General features: G+C 37.6%; 1 long non-coding RNA gene and 3 other non-coding genes across 4 annotated transcripts; all 4 read left to right on the top strand.

The window, feature by feature from the left end:
* Positions 1-8,017: 8,017 nt before the first annotated feature.
* LOC147557000 (uncharacterized) lies at positions 8,018-9,930 on the top strand. Its single transcript, XR_015234997.1, has 3 exons — positions 8,018-8,135; positions 8,882-8,950; positions 9,658-9,930. It is a non-coding gene; the product is annotated as an uncharacterized LOC147557000 (long non-coding RNA).
* Positions 9,931-11,431: 1,501 nt separating this feature from the next.
* LOC147556999 (small nucleolar RNA R12) lies at positions 11,432-11,508 on the top strand. Its single transcript, XR_015235467.1, has one exon. It is a non-coding gene; the product is annotated as a small nucleolar RNA R12 (small nucleolar RNA).
* Positions 11,509-11,762: 254 nt separating this feature from the next.
* LOC147556998 (small nucleolar RNA SNORD24) lies at positions 11,763-11,853 on the top strand. Its single transcript, XR_015235470.1, has one exon. It is a non-coding gene; the product is annotated as a small nucleolar RNA SNORD24 (small nucleolar RNA).
* Positions 11,854-12,135: 282 nt separating this feature from the next.
* On the top strand, positions 12,136-12,208 carry LOC147556997 (small nucleolar RNA R12). The gene has a single exon (XR_015235543.1). It is a non-coding gene; the product is annotated as a small nucleolar RNA R12 (small nucleolar RNA).
* The last annotated feature ends 2,000 nt before the right edge of the window (positions 12,209-14,208 follow it).

Below are 14,208 nucleotides of genomic sequence, written 5' to 3'. Positions count from 1 at the left end.
ACTCGGCCTCTGTTCTTCGATTATTCTCGAGACGTTTGCATACAAGTTCACCTGGTTCTGGTCGTGGACACTATTAGACGCCTCAAGGGTGTTAAAGCTTATCTTTGCTCGACGCTTCCTGCTCGACGCTTCCGGCTCGACGCTTCCTGCTCGACGCTTCCGGCTCGACGCTTCCAGACGTCTTCGAGGAGATCACAACCTTCTTCTTGCTCGACGCTACTGGTAACATCTACTCTCATACTTCTGATCATTCCACTCCCGTAGATTCGAACTCCGGTCATTCTACGAGCCTAGCCACTCTCCGATTACACATCAACGGTTATACCCTCGGCTTTTCATTTATTATCCATTGTAATACTTTGCTGACTTGACCGTCGGAGGGCCCTTGGCAGGCACCATCCCGGTGTCCCCCCAAGCCTTCACGGGTTTGTTCGTGTCTGTTCACCTTCTTTTGCAGGTTTCTTTCACACGTTGCTGTTGCCCATCAATCAATAACTCGACGTTTGGAATTCCAGAAGACGTTCACGCTTCCGACCTTCTGACTTCCGACCCGTAGACTTTTCACCGTCTACAAGTGTTGAAGTGGTTGAATCCGAGCTTGAGTTAAATCTTTTTGACGTGAAGATACAAATGGATTCGTTGGTTTGAGTTAAATCTATCCGTAGATAATAAATTTTGAAGGATATCAAAGTAAATTAAGTGTATAATGTTTGTATGCTTCGATTCCACTTAAGTACTGGCATTAAGATGGATTCATAAAGATAAATCTTATGTTTACCCATTAAACCTTTTAGGATTTGATTACTGAATAGTGTGATTTGCACTTAATTTGATGTTTAATTATCTCAATGCGACATGTTGGAAATTGAACAATTTTGTTCTTACCGATGTACCTCGACAAGTTATAATTTTTTGTAAATTTTATTATATTTTTGTGATTAATAATAAAATGTTATAAATTAAGTGGTGAATATATGGACAACCAAATATCTTATGTGGACAACTATTTGCGGGTCCGATGCGAGTCAACTATGATTGACTTAGCTGACTTTGATTTAATAAGGGACAGATATCTCCCGCTCATCATCTCTTCTTGTCGGAAGTTCTCCGTGGTAAAGTTATTGTCGGTGGTAGGTAAAGGAGATTTCCTTCGACCAAAGATGCAATCCGAGTAATTTGTCGGATAGGACAATTGATGAAGGAAATCATCAAGTCTGGATGATTTAGGGGTCGTAGTGGTTAGCTAGAAACCAACTACAATCGTCGAACAACTATGTAATTCGCGGCTAACTTCGACCGGATCCTACAACGGGTTACACCAAAGAATGACGATTTGATCGGATGATATGACTAGAGGGATGAGACATATAATCATGGGAGAGTCCCATATATATGTCCCAAAGGTCTAAAAAAAGTTTAGGCAAAGATAGTGCAAAAGGCCCAAAAAATAAGGAATTTGGGTCGGGCACCAAAAGGCATGTTTTGGGGCCCATAAAAGGGCCGCCCAGATCTGCCCAAGAAGGGCTTCATATGACCGGCCATGCTAGGGTAATCAAGAAATAGAAACTACTTTCTCTTTTTATGAAACCCTTAATCTTATTCAAAATGGACTTTTTGGGAAACATAATTAGGGTTGGAGTCTAACTTAAGGTTCTATATAATGACTATTAGGACTTGAATAAGGTGCGGAAGAATTCTCAAGGAGTTTTCTTCTCTACAACATCAAGTAGAGAAAGAAAGAGAGATGATTCTCAAACTATCTATCTAGTCAAAAGAAGAAGTGTTCTTCATCAAACCACCATTGGAGTTCTGGCTAGCAACAAGAAGGGAGATCATGTTGATCATTCGGGTGCCTTGAGTAGAGGAGCAACAATTGGAGCTCTTGGTCTTCACATTCGATTGGAAATGTTCGAGAGAAAATTTAACGATTAAGGTAATCTCTAACTCTTTATTCATTATTAGTTTATGCATGAGATCTTGGGATACAAGTGTTAGACATGTTAGATTTCTGAGATTCCACTACCAACACTAGGAGACACTATAACCCAACAGTAGGAAAGACCGGAAATGTTAGGAGGTATTTGATAAAGTAGTTGATTCAAATGTTCAACGTTCTTCTAATGGAGATGAATGATCTTGTGTTAATGGACTACAAGGTTTGAAAATTCGGAATGAAAATATAATGATGAGAGAGAAAGTGGTAACTTATCTTAGTTGAAGCTTTGATCTATATTAACCTTATGTTCCTTGTATCAATTACTGTGTTTTAGCCTTTTAGGTTTTAAAATTTGGGTTTTCAATTTTAGGGTTTTTATTAATCCTCAATGTAATGTGACATTTCTGTATATGAATAAATGGTCTTCAGAACACTCAAATCTTTTGGAAAATCGAGGTTAAGGAGAGACTCTTCTTAATGGAAGGAGAAATAACTGATTTGAAGATGAGATTACTGTTCTCGGAAGTTCGTGGGAATCGACGACAAGATGAAATAAACCCATTAAGCTTCTGAGAGTGAGGGAATTGGGGATGGTTGTTCAGATAAGAGACTCGTAGATGGTGACTAAAAATTCAATTTTTTAGGTCACTTCAATCTCTGATTTGTAAGTCTATTGTCTTTACATTTCTAGAGATTATCTTTTCATCTCTTTCACATGTTCCTTTACATGATCACCTTTTATGATGATACTCGGGTTTGGTTATCTAGTTCGTACTTTCTTCAGTTACCATCTAATAAGCTGGTGTGGAAATAAGGGTTATTTCCCTAATGGCCCCCAACTTTGTGACCAGCTTCCCGCCTTGCCCCCTACTTTACGAGAAATCCCCATATGGCCCCCTTCCGTTATAACACCGTTACTCTCTTTCCTCCATCTCTTTTTCTCTCTCTGCCATGTAACGCCACATCATCTGTTACGCCACCTCATCACCTTCTCCGGCAGAGGTCGCCGGCCGGCGACCTTCAAACTAAAAAAAAAAAAAAAAAAATTTCTTCTTCTTCCTCTCTCTCTCCTTTTTTCTCTCTCCTATTTTCTCTCTCTTCTTCTTCTTCTTCTTCTTCTCCCTCTCTCTCTTTCTTCTTCTCCCTCTCTCTCTTTCTTCTTCTTCTCTCTCTCTCTCTCTCTCTCTTCTTCTTCTCTCTCTCTCTCTTCTTCTTCCTCTCTCTCTCTCTCTCGTCTTCTTCCTCTCTCTCTCTCTCATCTTCTTCCTCTCTCTCTTTCTCTAAGATGGTCGGCGAAGGGTTCCCCCCTTCGCCGACCATTTTAGAGAGAGAGAGAGTGAAAAGAAAGGGGAAGAGAGAGAGAGAGAGGAAGAAGATGAGAGAGAGAGGGAGGAAGAACTAGAAGAAGAAGAAGAAGAAGAGAGAGAAACAGGAGAGAGAGAGAGAGAGGAAGAAGAAGAAGAGAAAAAAAAATATTTTTTTAGTTTGAAGGTTGCCGGCCGGAAATTTGGCCGGCCGGCGACCTCTGCCGGAGAAGGTGATGAGGTGGCGTGACATGGGAGAGAGAGAAAAAGAGATGGAGGAGAGAGAGAGTAACGGTGTTATAACGGAAGGGGGCCATATGGGTATTTCTTGTAAAGTAGGGGGCCAGGCGGGAAGTTGGTCACAAAGTTGGGGGCCATTAGGGAAATAACCCTAGAAATAAAGTTTCTATCTCTAAATATTCTCGTCTTCTCCATTTCTTCTGTTAATCATACCTTTCCCCCCTTTCAATTTCCCCTACTGCAAACTGGGTCGTTGATGATTTTGAAACTTCATTGGATCTTCAGGCGGATGAGGAGGCAAAGGAATTTGTTGAGTTAAAAACGAGAAAGAGATGATAAGAGGGAGAGAGTTGACCCCTTATTAAACCAAAGTCAATTAAGTCTGACATAATTAAATTGCATTGGCCCTGAAAATAGGTGTCCACATAAGATATTTGACAGTCCACACGGCCACCTAAATTTAAGGTGTTCACCCACTTCATTTGGATGCTAAACTATGGTGGCCAATACGTGGACAACCAATTTTCTTATATGGACAACTATTTTTGGGTCCGGTGTGAATCAAGTATGTTGGACTTTAATTTAATAAGGGAACAACTCTATAAAGACTTGAATACCAACATTACTTAAACTAATGACCACTTAAAAATAGAAAACCTAGAAAAATGAAGAGAGATAAACAAAGAGTGTGTCCTTCACCAACTTCTCTCTCTACCTATCTGTCAATCTAGAGAGAAAGAAAGAGAAAGAAGGGTAAGTGATTCGAACGAGGAATCTTAGCAACTTCGTTCTCCATCCTTCTCACTTTATCACTCTAGAAAAAAAAAAACCAAAAACAGTGAAACCCTTAAAAAGCTATTAAAGACCTATAAGAAATCTTTCTTCCCCATCTCTTCTTTTGCCTGCTTGATTGAGTCTAGGTTAAACTAAAACCCAACTCTTGTTCCTTGATTTTGTCCCCAAACCCTTTTCACAGAGATGGTAGATGAATTATGGTTCTCCTCCTTCGGAATGGCCCATACCCTTCTGAGTATTTTGAGAAGTTCTTTTGGAGGTGTCAATACAGTTAGTAAGGTACTTCAAACGAGCTTTATATTGCGTGGGTAATTTTGGAGTCGTCACGCCTTGTGGTTGAATCTACAACATACCAAATCATACGATAGAAACGTGAATAGTCACGAAGTTATTGAAAGTTGTGTGTGTTTTGTGTTGAGAATGTAATTGTAGATAATCCGCTCTAAAGTAGTAGTAGTAATAATAGTACCCCCAAATTGAAAGAAACACCAGCGTAGTAAATTAAGATGGTTATAAATTAGTTAGAATAAATATTGTATACTGACTAGTAATAGTTCACATCCATAGGAGCGATAGACTATTGAATAAGATCTGAGGAAGGCAGGGGAAGATTATTAATTAATTAGTGGATTGGTTACCTCTTCCGGAATGAAATTGGTAGAAGGAGAGTGATGAGTGAGGAAGAAGTAGAAGAAGACTAAAGTCTAGAGTTTATGGAAAAAATCAAGGAGGGGTCAAAATAAAATTTCTATATCATTAAGGACTTTAGTGAAAAATAATAGAGTGTTGTCCTCTTAAAAACTGTTATCCACATAAAAAAAAAAATTTAATTTTCCTAGTTGTCCACATAAAATAATTGTCAACACTTGGTTGCCCAAACGGTTAAAGTGTTAGACATATAATCTAAAGGTCCTTGGAGGTCCCGGGTTCGATCCCCATAGGAGGTGGAATCTCTGGATTATTGAATTTGGGATTATTAGGGCATAAATAATGTAGATGAGCTTTAGGCCATAGTTTAGTTGGGTTTTAGGCTACATCGAAGTTAACTTCCAAAAAACAAAACATTAATTCCTATTTGACCCCCTACTTTGTGACCAACTTCTTTTATGGCCTCTACTTTTTGTAGATTCAAATATGGCCAATTTTTTGATGTAAATGTCCTAACTACCATTCTTATAAATATTTTTTAAAAATAAAATTAAAAATAAAACAGGAATTCCACCTCACTTCCATCTCCACCACACATCTCCCTCCACGTTATCTTTCTCTCTCCATCTCACCTCTCTCTCCAACTCACCTCTCTCTCTCTCTCTCTCCAACTCGCCACTCTCTTCTCCGACGAAGGTCGCCGATCGAAAAATTTTCCGGCTGGCGACCTTCTGCAAAAAAAATTTCCCTCATCTCTCTCTCCTAGTCACCTATCTCTTCTCTAACGAAGGTCGTCGGCCGGAAATTTTCCGGCCAACGACCTTCAAGCATAAAAAAATAAAAATAAATCATTCATCTCTCTCTCTAAACACTCCGGCGAAGGGGTTTCCCTTCGCCGGGGATCAGGTCTATTCTGCAACATACCAGATCGGTATGTTCTTCAACAGACCAGATCCGTCTGTTCTTCAACAGAACAGATCCATCAGTTCTTCAACAAATCTGTTCTGGTTTGTTGAAGAAAAGACCAGATCGGTCTGTTCCTCAACAGACCTATTCTGGTCTGTTATTCAACAAACCAAAATAGATCTGTTGAAGAACAAACCGATCTGGTCTGTTCTTCAACAAACCTGATCTCCGGCGAAGGGAAAACCCCTTCGCAAGAGTGTTTAGAGAGAGAGAGAGATGAGTGATTTTTCTTTTTTTATGTTTGAAGGTCGTCGGGCAGAAAATTTTCCCGCCGATGACCTTCTTCGAAGAAGAGACAGGTGACCAGGAGAGAGAGATGAGAGAAATTTTTTTTTTAAGAAGGTCGCCGACCAGAAAATTTTCCAGCCGACGACCTTCGTCGGAGAAGAGATAGGTGACTAGGAAAGAGAGATGTGAGAATTTTTTTTTGAAGAAGGTCGCCGGTCGGAAAATTTTCTGGTCGGCGACCTTCGTCGGAGAAGAGAGTGGTGAGTTGGAGAGAGATAGAGAGGTGAGTTGGAGAGAGAGAGAGAAAGATGACGTGGAGGGATTTGTGTGGTGGAAATGGAAGTGAGGTGGAATTCATGTTTTATTTTTAATTTTATTTTAAAAAAATATTTATAAGAAGGGTAGTTAGGACATTTCCATCAAAAAGGGGGGTCATATTTGAATTTATAGAAAGTAGGGGGCTATAAAGGAATCTGGTCACAAAGTAGGGGCCAAATAGGAATTAACTCAAAAAAAAAAACTACAATATTTCTATTTGAGATTCCCTAAATTTTAAGCTGGACACTAGGGTTTCCTTTCACGGCTATAAGTAGAACACCGACCATCTCATCTTCCATCAAACCAATCAACTCGTAGACTAACAAAGTGTTAGGGTTTCGGCAGAGGGGAAAATGAATAATGAAAATTTATGGTGGAAGATCTCTCTAACAATCCCGGCCTTTGGTAATCAATCTGATTGAGTTTCTTTAGTTTTTCTGATTACTTATTTTATTTTTAACATTTGAATCTTTTTTTCATTCTTTTATGTTTATGAGATAAAATGCCTAATTATTGCAATTTTTTCTGTTGATTTAAGATGCAAAAAAGAATCTATCGTTAGGCAATATAAAATTTTCCTTTAGCTCTGATTATCCTTTTTTTTCATATGGGGGAATTACTGAAACCCCCACCTTTTCAATATGCACATTACTGAAACCCCCACCTTTCATTTATAATTACAAAAAGGGATATTTCCCTAATGGCCCCCTACTTTGTGACCAGCTTCCCGCCTGGCCCCCTACTTTACGAAAAATACCCATATGACCCCCTTCCGTTATAACACCGTCACTCTCTCTCCTCCATCATGTTTTCTCTCTCTGCCAAGTCACGCCACATCACCTTTTAAGCCACCTCATCATCTTCTCCGGCATGGGTCGCCGGCCGGCGACCTTCAAATTTTTTTTTCTCTCTCTAAAAAAAAAAAAAAATTTCTTTTTGTTCTCACCTCTCACTCTCTAAACTCCGGCGAAGGGGTTTCCCTTCGCCAGAGTTCGATCTGTTCAAGAACAGACCGTGAAGGTCTGTTCTTGAGCAGATCGAGTCTGTTCAAGAACAGATCAGTCTGTTCAAGAACAGATCCGTCTGTTCTTGAACAGACTCGAACTCCGGCGAAGGGTTTCCCTTCGCCGGAGTTTAGAGAGAGAGTGAGAGGTGAGCAAAAAAAAAAAATTTTTTTTTTTAGAGAGAGAAAAAAAAATTTGAAGGTCGCCGGCCGGCGACCCATGCCGGAGAAGATGATGTGGTGGCTTAAAAGGTGATGTGGCGTGACTTGGCAGAGAGAGTGACGGTGTTATAACGGAAGGGGGCCATATGGGTATTTTTCGTAAAGTAGGGGGCCAGGCGGGAAGCTGGTCACAAAGTAGGGGGCCATTAGGGAAATAACCCTTACAAAAATCCCCACCTTTTTGAAAAATTTCGTCAGATTTAACAGCATGGGGCCGTTAGTGATGTGCATTGACCGAAAAGCCCATTTGTTAACAAGCCCACCCTTTATGAATGCAAAAAACTGGGCGCCTTCGAGAAAACACGTGGGGGCAAATAACCTGATCTATCTTCTCCCACCAAGCACGGGAGAACCACCATACCGAGCTCCCTGACCGAAGGTTCTCTCTATCTATCTCTCTCTTGTAATCCATTGAAGGTTCTCTCTCTCTCCCGGTACCGAGCACCTCCCATCCATTGAAGCTCCCTGACCGAAGGTACTCTCTCTAGGGTTTGGTTTTATGGTTTAATTTTTAGTTTGGGTTATGTTAATTGTTAGGGTTTCTGATTGTTAGGGTTTCTTATTATTAGTTTTAGGGATTGTTAGGGTTTCTGATTGTTAGGGATTGTTGGGTTACGGTGGTTATCAATTCATTTACAATGGAACCCAACTTGTACGAATGATATGTTAATTGATTAAGATTGTTAGGGATTGTTAATTCATTAAGATTCTTATTATTAGTTTTAGGGATTGTTAGTTCATATCAATTCATTAGGAATTGTTAGGGATTGTTAATTCATTAAAATTCTTATCAATTCATTTACAATGGAACCCAACTTGTACGAATGATATGCTAATTCATTAAGATTCTTATTATTAGTTTTAGGGATTGTTAGGGTTTCTGATTGTTAGGGATTGTGAAGAAATAAGTTTTTATGTTAGAGAAATCATTAAGATTAATCAATGGAACCCAACTTGTACGAATGATATGTTAATTCATTGAATGCCATGAAGTTGTTGAATCTTGAGACTGGTAGTTCTTACCAATTATCTCTATTAAGCTGTTTGACTTCCATTTATCTGCTATGGTGTTCTTTTATTATCTCGTAGAGGGTCTATTAGCAGAACATGTTAATGAATAGGATTTTGGAGGAATGAGTTATATGTGCTAGTTACATGTTATTGTTTATTTTAAATGATGTTGATGGACGGTACTATCTCTGACAAAGTTCACTTGTCCAGGAACATAGTGTCTACCATCAACTTAGATTACAAGTTGGATTAAATTTTGGGAGCAAAAACCGAGCAGAGGTAAGACTTCTTGTGCTTGATCAAGTTACGGTTACTCGAAGTATGAATCTCGTTGGCTAACCCACTGTCTTTATCAAGCTCTTAATCTTGGAATCAAGTAAATACTTTCTCTCTCTTTGAATATCCAGCTTCCATGTGATTAGTGATGGCATTTAACATCTAAAGTTTTAGTTTTGAGCCAGTAATTAGGATTTCACTATGAAAGTTTTGAATTAGATATATATGTTTTCAATAACTGATATACAATTAGCAAATCCAATGACATCTAACCTAGCAAAAAAGTTTTCAGGACTAGGGTTTAGTTGGGTATCAATTTTTATTAATTAGAATTGGATTATGTGTTGGTAAATCATAGATTTTCACTGAAATTTGTTAAAGTTCTGAATTTGATATGCAATGCTTCAACAGTTGATATACAATAATTATTTCAGATCATGAACTCGTAGTTTGGACGTACTTTACATCTGGTACGAATGGATCCAAAACTAGCCTGAGTTGGACATTGTTTCGAGTCGCACAAAAACCAAACATTTTGAAATATGACTCGAGCTAATCCGGACCTAGCTCGTGTTAGATTTCGAAACTCAAATTTTATTTTGGCCTAATCCAGTTTGGAGTTAGATTTCAGTTATGAAGTACAACAAAAACTACGAAGTCGTGGGGCTCTGTATATGTAATCTGAAGAGATGTTATTATTATGTTTACAGGTAGCACCATACAAGAGGGTTAGAAGAGTGGCATTTGTTTCTGCAATCCCCAAAAATCCATCAGGAAAGATACAAGGAAGGATCTCATTAAACTTGCAACTTCTAAGCTCTAAACAAACTTCCTCTTATAAAGATTTGAGGATGTTAAATCTTATCAGCTTTTGGCAGTTCAATCTAAGGTTTCTCTGTATTGGAATATTTAAGTTATAATGTAAATGAAGATGTTGAATAATGTTTGCGGTAATATAATGCTATAAATTATACATGATTTTATATGTAGAGCTCTAGCTAAATGTAACTACTTTTCGTTGCTACTCCATAATCAGCTTTGTATATCTCCTTGCTTTTGTCATCCCGAGTCCAATCGTTACATTTTTTTGTGTGAGACAACCGGGTAGACCAAAGACATAAAATGAAATTACAAGTAGACATTAAAACTTAAATTTAAAACCTAAAAGACATAACTACCACAATAAGAACTACAACTACTAAAAGACATAAAATGAAATTACAAGTAGACATTAAAACTTAAATTTAAAACCTAAAAGACATAACTACCACAATAGACATTAAAACCTAAATTTAAGTTTTTGTGCAACTCCTTCGCATATATCATCTAATGTGATATCTAATTTGGACTTGTTTTTCTTCGATATAACATCGGACAACCAGAGAAATTTGTCACATTCTAAACATTTCAAAAATGGAATACCATCGTTGGGAACTTTCTGTGAAATCAACATCTTCATCTTACCTTTACATCCTTTTTTCTCACATGGATATAAATTCCAAGGACAATGCTTGAGAAAGTGGTTTTGTTCTCCACAACCATGACAAACACTTTGAAATATCGATTTTTTTGACGAAGACGACAAAGTAACTTTTTTGATTTCATTCTTGAACCACCAAAATCCACCGCATTCGAGAAATTGGCAAGTAAGAAATTTTTCCCCAAATGAATTAGGTTTGCCGGATACCATCATTTTCCTAATTCCATTGCAATTGTCATTTGTGCATCTAGAATACATCTATGAACAGTCTAACACCGAATGTCCTTGTTGATCGCAAAGTTGACAAATAACCTAAACATAGTGAATAATGAAAAATCAGTAATTATATAAATCAATCAAAAGAACTAAAGTAAAAAAACTACGTACCTCTTGTGATCTTGCATTTTGATACACATTTGATGAACTTGAAGAAGCCATTAAATAACTAAAGTAAATCTTGTTGATGGAAGGGGTGAAGTTTATATTGTGGTCTCAAACTTGGGTTTAAATAGAAAAAAAATTGCATAAAAATGAACAAAAAGCAGTCAAAAAGTGGTCAAAAGGTGGGGGTTTTAGTAAGTGTATTTAGAAAAGGTAGGGGTTTCAATAAGAGGCCAAGTCTGTTTAGAAAAAGTGGGGGTTTCAGTAAGTGTATTAGAAAAGGTGGGGGTTTTAGTATGTTTATTATGAAAAGGTAGGGTTTTAGTAAGAGGGGTAACAAAGTAATATTTAAAAGTATAAAGTTAAATCTAACATAATTTTCAAAAAGGTGGGGGGTTTTTGTAATTATAAATGAAAGGTGGGGGTTTCAGTAATCTGCATTATGAAAAGGTGGGGGGTTTCAGTAATTGCCCCCCTTTTCATATCTTTTGATCAAATTATTAGGATCTTTCGGTGACAAGGTAGGGAAATTTTTGAGCTATTTCATCATTTTCCATTTTGCCTAGTGATTTAGGTCATTTTTTAGGGTTGATTAAATTAATGGGATGATTTATGAAAGAATGATGTAGAATGATGGAAAAAACAGATGGATTCCCTATGATTTATATAATGATTACATAATCAGCTACTTCTGACTCATCATTCAAATCTCCTCATATCTTATAAATCAGCTACTTCTGAGTCAGATTTTGAGTTGTCTGACTCAAATGCATACATACTCTGCCTAATTGAAGTCATCATTTTTTAGACAAGTCTAACATCACTAGTCAAACAAATAATATCATTCTGGTATCTTGTTCGAGTCAATTAAGTTGTTGAGTCAGTTTTCTGATCTAAGTTGGGTTTTGTGAGTGTTTTGTCATCATATTTGGATGAAATTGAAAGTATAGTGTTGGCCAGTGATGTAAGGATAATATTTGCTACTCTTGATGGGATCTTAAAAAACCCTAGTTGATGATCTTTATCCACCAAGATCTCTGAGGCTTAACAATGTTCAAATTCATCCTTTTCTTTTCCATTGGTAATATTTTGATGAAATAGTATGCATTAATTGCCAATTCATTTTACTAATATTACATGTTCTTGCTGTTAAATAAGATGCAGCACAGTATTTACCCTTAGGCAACACAAAATCCTTCCTTTACTCTGATATTAGGGGACGACGTCGGAACTTTTTTATTCTATTTCATCTTCTTATAGATTTTGGTCACTTTTCGTCTTCTTATAGGGTTGATTAAGTTGAGGGGACGATCTATGAACTAATGATGTAGAGTGATGGAAAAACAGATGGATTCCCTATGATATACATAATGATTGCATATCAGCTACTTCTGACTTATCATTCAGATTTCCCCACATCTTATAATCAGCTACTTCTGAGTCAGATACTGAGTTTGGTCTTTCGAGTCAAACAAATGCAAATATTCTGGCTTCCCGCATGAATTAGTTTAAGTTGTTGAGGCAGATTTCTGATTTACCTTGGGTTTTAAGAGTGTTCTGTCATCATGGATGAATTTTTTTTGTTGATCAAATCATCATGGTTGAATTTGAAAGTACAATATATAGACCAGTGATAGAAGGATGGTATTAGTACTCTTGATGGGGCATAAAAATAGACCCTATTTGAGGATCTTTATCCACCAAGATCTCTAAGGCTCACAACTTTTTGATGATATTTGTTCTTTGCCGTTTACTGGTTGATTTTTAGTTCTATAAGCAAGCAGGAATGAAAAGGATATTTATAAATTTTCTATGGCAATTATATTAGTTTTACTAATAAGAAAAAAAAGGGAGATTTTATACGCAATGACCAAACTTGTTAAAGACAATCTCGCTAAAGACAAGCCCGAATTTGGTTAGAGGCAATGTATGGGTAGGAGGCAATGCCCTAACCACGGTTTGAACTAACGGCGTAATTGATGTTTTGAGGTCCATCATTAAGTCAAAAGTCTTTGACTTAACCCCTCCCCAAATTCAAGAAAGAGATATCGTTCTACGCTGTTCGTCGATTTCTTCTTCTTCTTCAAATCTCTCTCTCAAAATTGGCCCTACTTAACTTGCGTTCACTAAGTTCGGAGTTGAGGCAATCGTCAATTTATAGATGTTAACAAAAACTAAGTTCTGGTGGGCTAGTACCGATAGAGGCAGTGATAATCGGTGTGGCCACACCGGTGGAGGCGATGCAAATCAGTACAACCTCACTGATTTCAATAACAGAAAGCAAGTATGTCAAAATCGGTCTGGTCTCACCGTATTGTACACACGAACTCGGTCGAACAAGAACGACTTTGAGGTCGACGTCAATTTACTCCCTCAAACACGAATTGAGGTATTAAGGGAATGATCACATACCGCTTTAGAAATAAAATTTTGGGCAGAAATCGTTTTGGTGTAGTCTTTTGGCGTATGTATCCCCAATATTTTTGAAACTTTCTTCATCCATGGTGGTTTCTAACAAATATGGTATCACTTGCACTTAGAGTTTCAGGAGACGAACACAATAGGTGGTGCGTTTCGAAGGTCGTCAGTAACTGGTGACTTTGATATTTTCGGTGAGATGAATTTAGGGTATAGGGATTCGGGTTTGACATCTAGGGCTTGATTTAGTTTCTTATTTGAAGAGAGAGAAAAAGATAACTTGGGTGAAGATAACCCTAAAAACTTGATTATCGTAGGCATTGCCTTTAAAGAAATATGGTCATATTGAATGACCAAGTCATAAGTGGAAATACATTGCCTATAATAAGTTTAGCCATTGCCTATAAAATTTCCCTAAAAAATTGTATTAATTAGTACTACTTTAAAAAGGTTGCTGATTTGGAGAAATAAGAAAATTATCTGGAGTGCAAAGACTTTATAAAAAACTGGTCAAAGTTGACCAATATATTTTCTAATTGTCATGGGGGATAAAATTGTGTTCGCAATTTCTTCTACATGTCGGCAAGGGTCGTCGGTACGACTGGCTGTCCCGAGTCAAGTTCCTTTGTCTCGTGCTTGATGATGTCGTCCCGAGCTATGCCTTAGGCGTCCCGTGCTGCTATGCTTCAAGTCCAACCAGATCTAAATCTCGTGCTCTCTTCGTGTTGGCCAAAGCTTTGGCCGTCCTCTCCTTTTCTCTTCCTCTCTAGCACCAATCCTCTAGTAAACACCCTAGCCTCCTCTCTTCTCCACAACCCTCTAGCGAGCTTAGGTGTCGTTTGACAACCAAAAGTAGAATTATTTTTGCTTGTAGTAGAAGTTCTTTTGCTTTAAAAAAGTTTCAAAAGTATATTTGGCAAAAATGTTACTTACAAGTAAAAAAACTCAAAAAGTTAATTTTTGTAACTCAATTTACTTTTGA

Source organism: Eschscholzia californica, unplaced genomic scaffold (assembly GCF_041429995.1).
Source record: "Eschscholzia californica isolate CP2 unplaced genomic scaffold, dmEscCali1.0.p SCAF_2, whole genome shotgun sequence".
NCBI lineage: Eukaryota > Viridiplantae > Streptophyta > Magnoliopsida > Ranunculales > Papaveraceae > Eschscholzia > Eschscholzia californica.
Note: the sequence above shows the minus strand (reverse complement) of the source record. Positions and strands in the feature narration are given on the sequence as shown.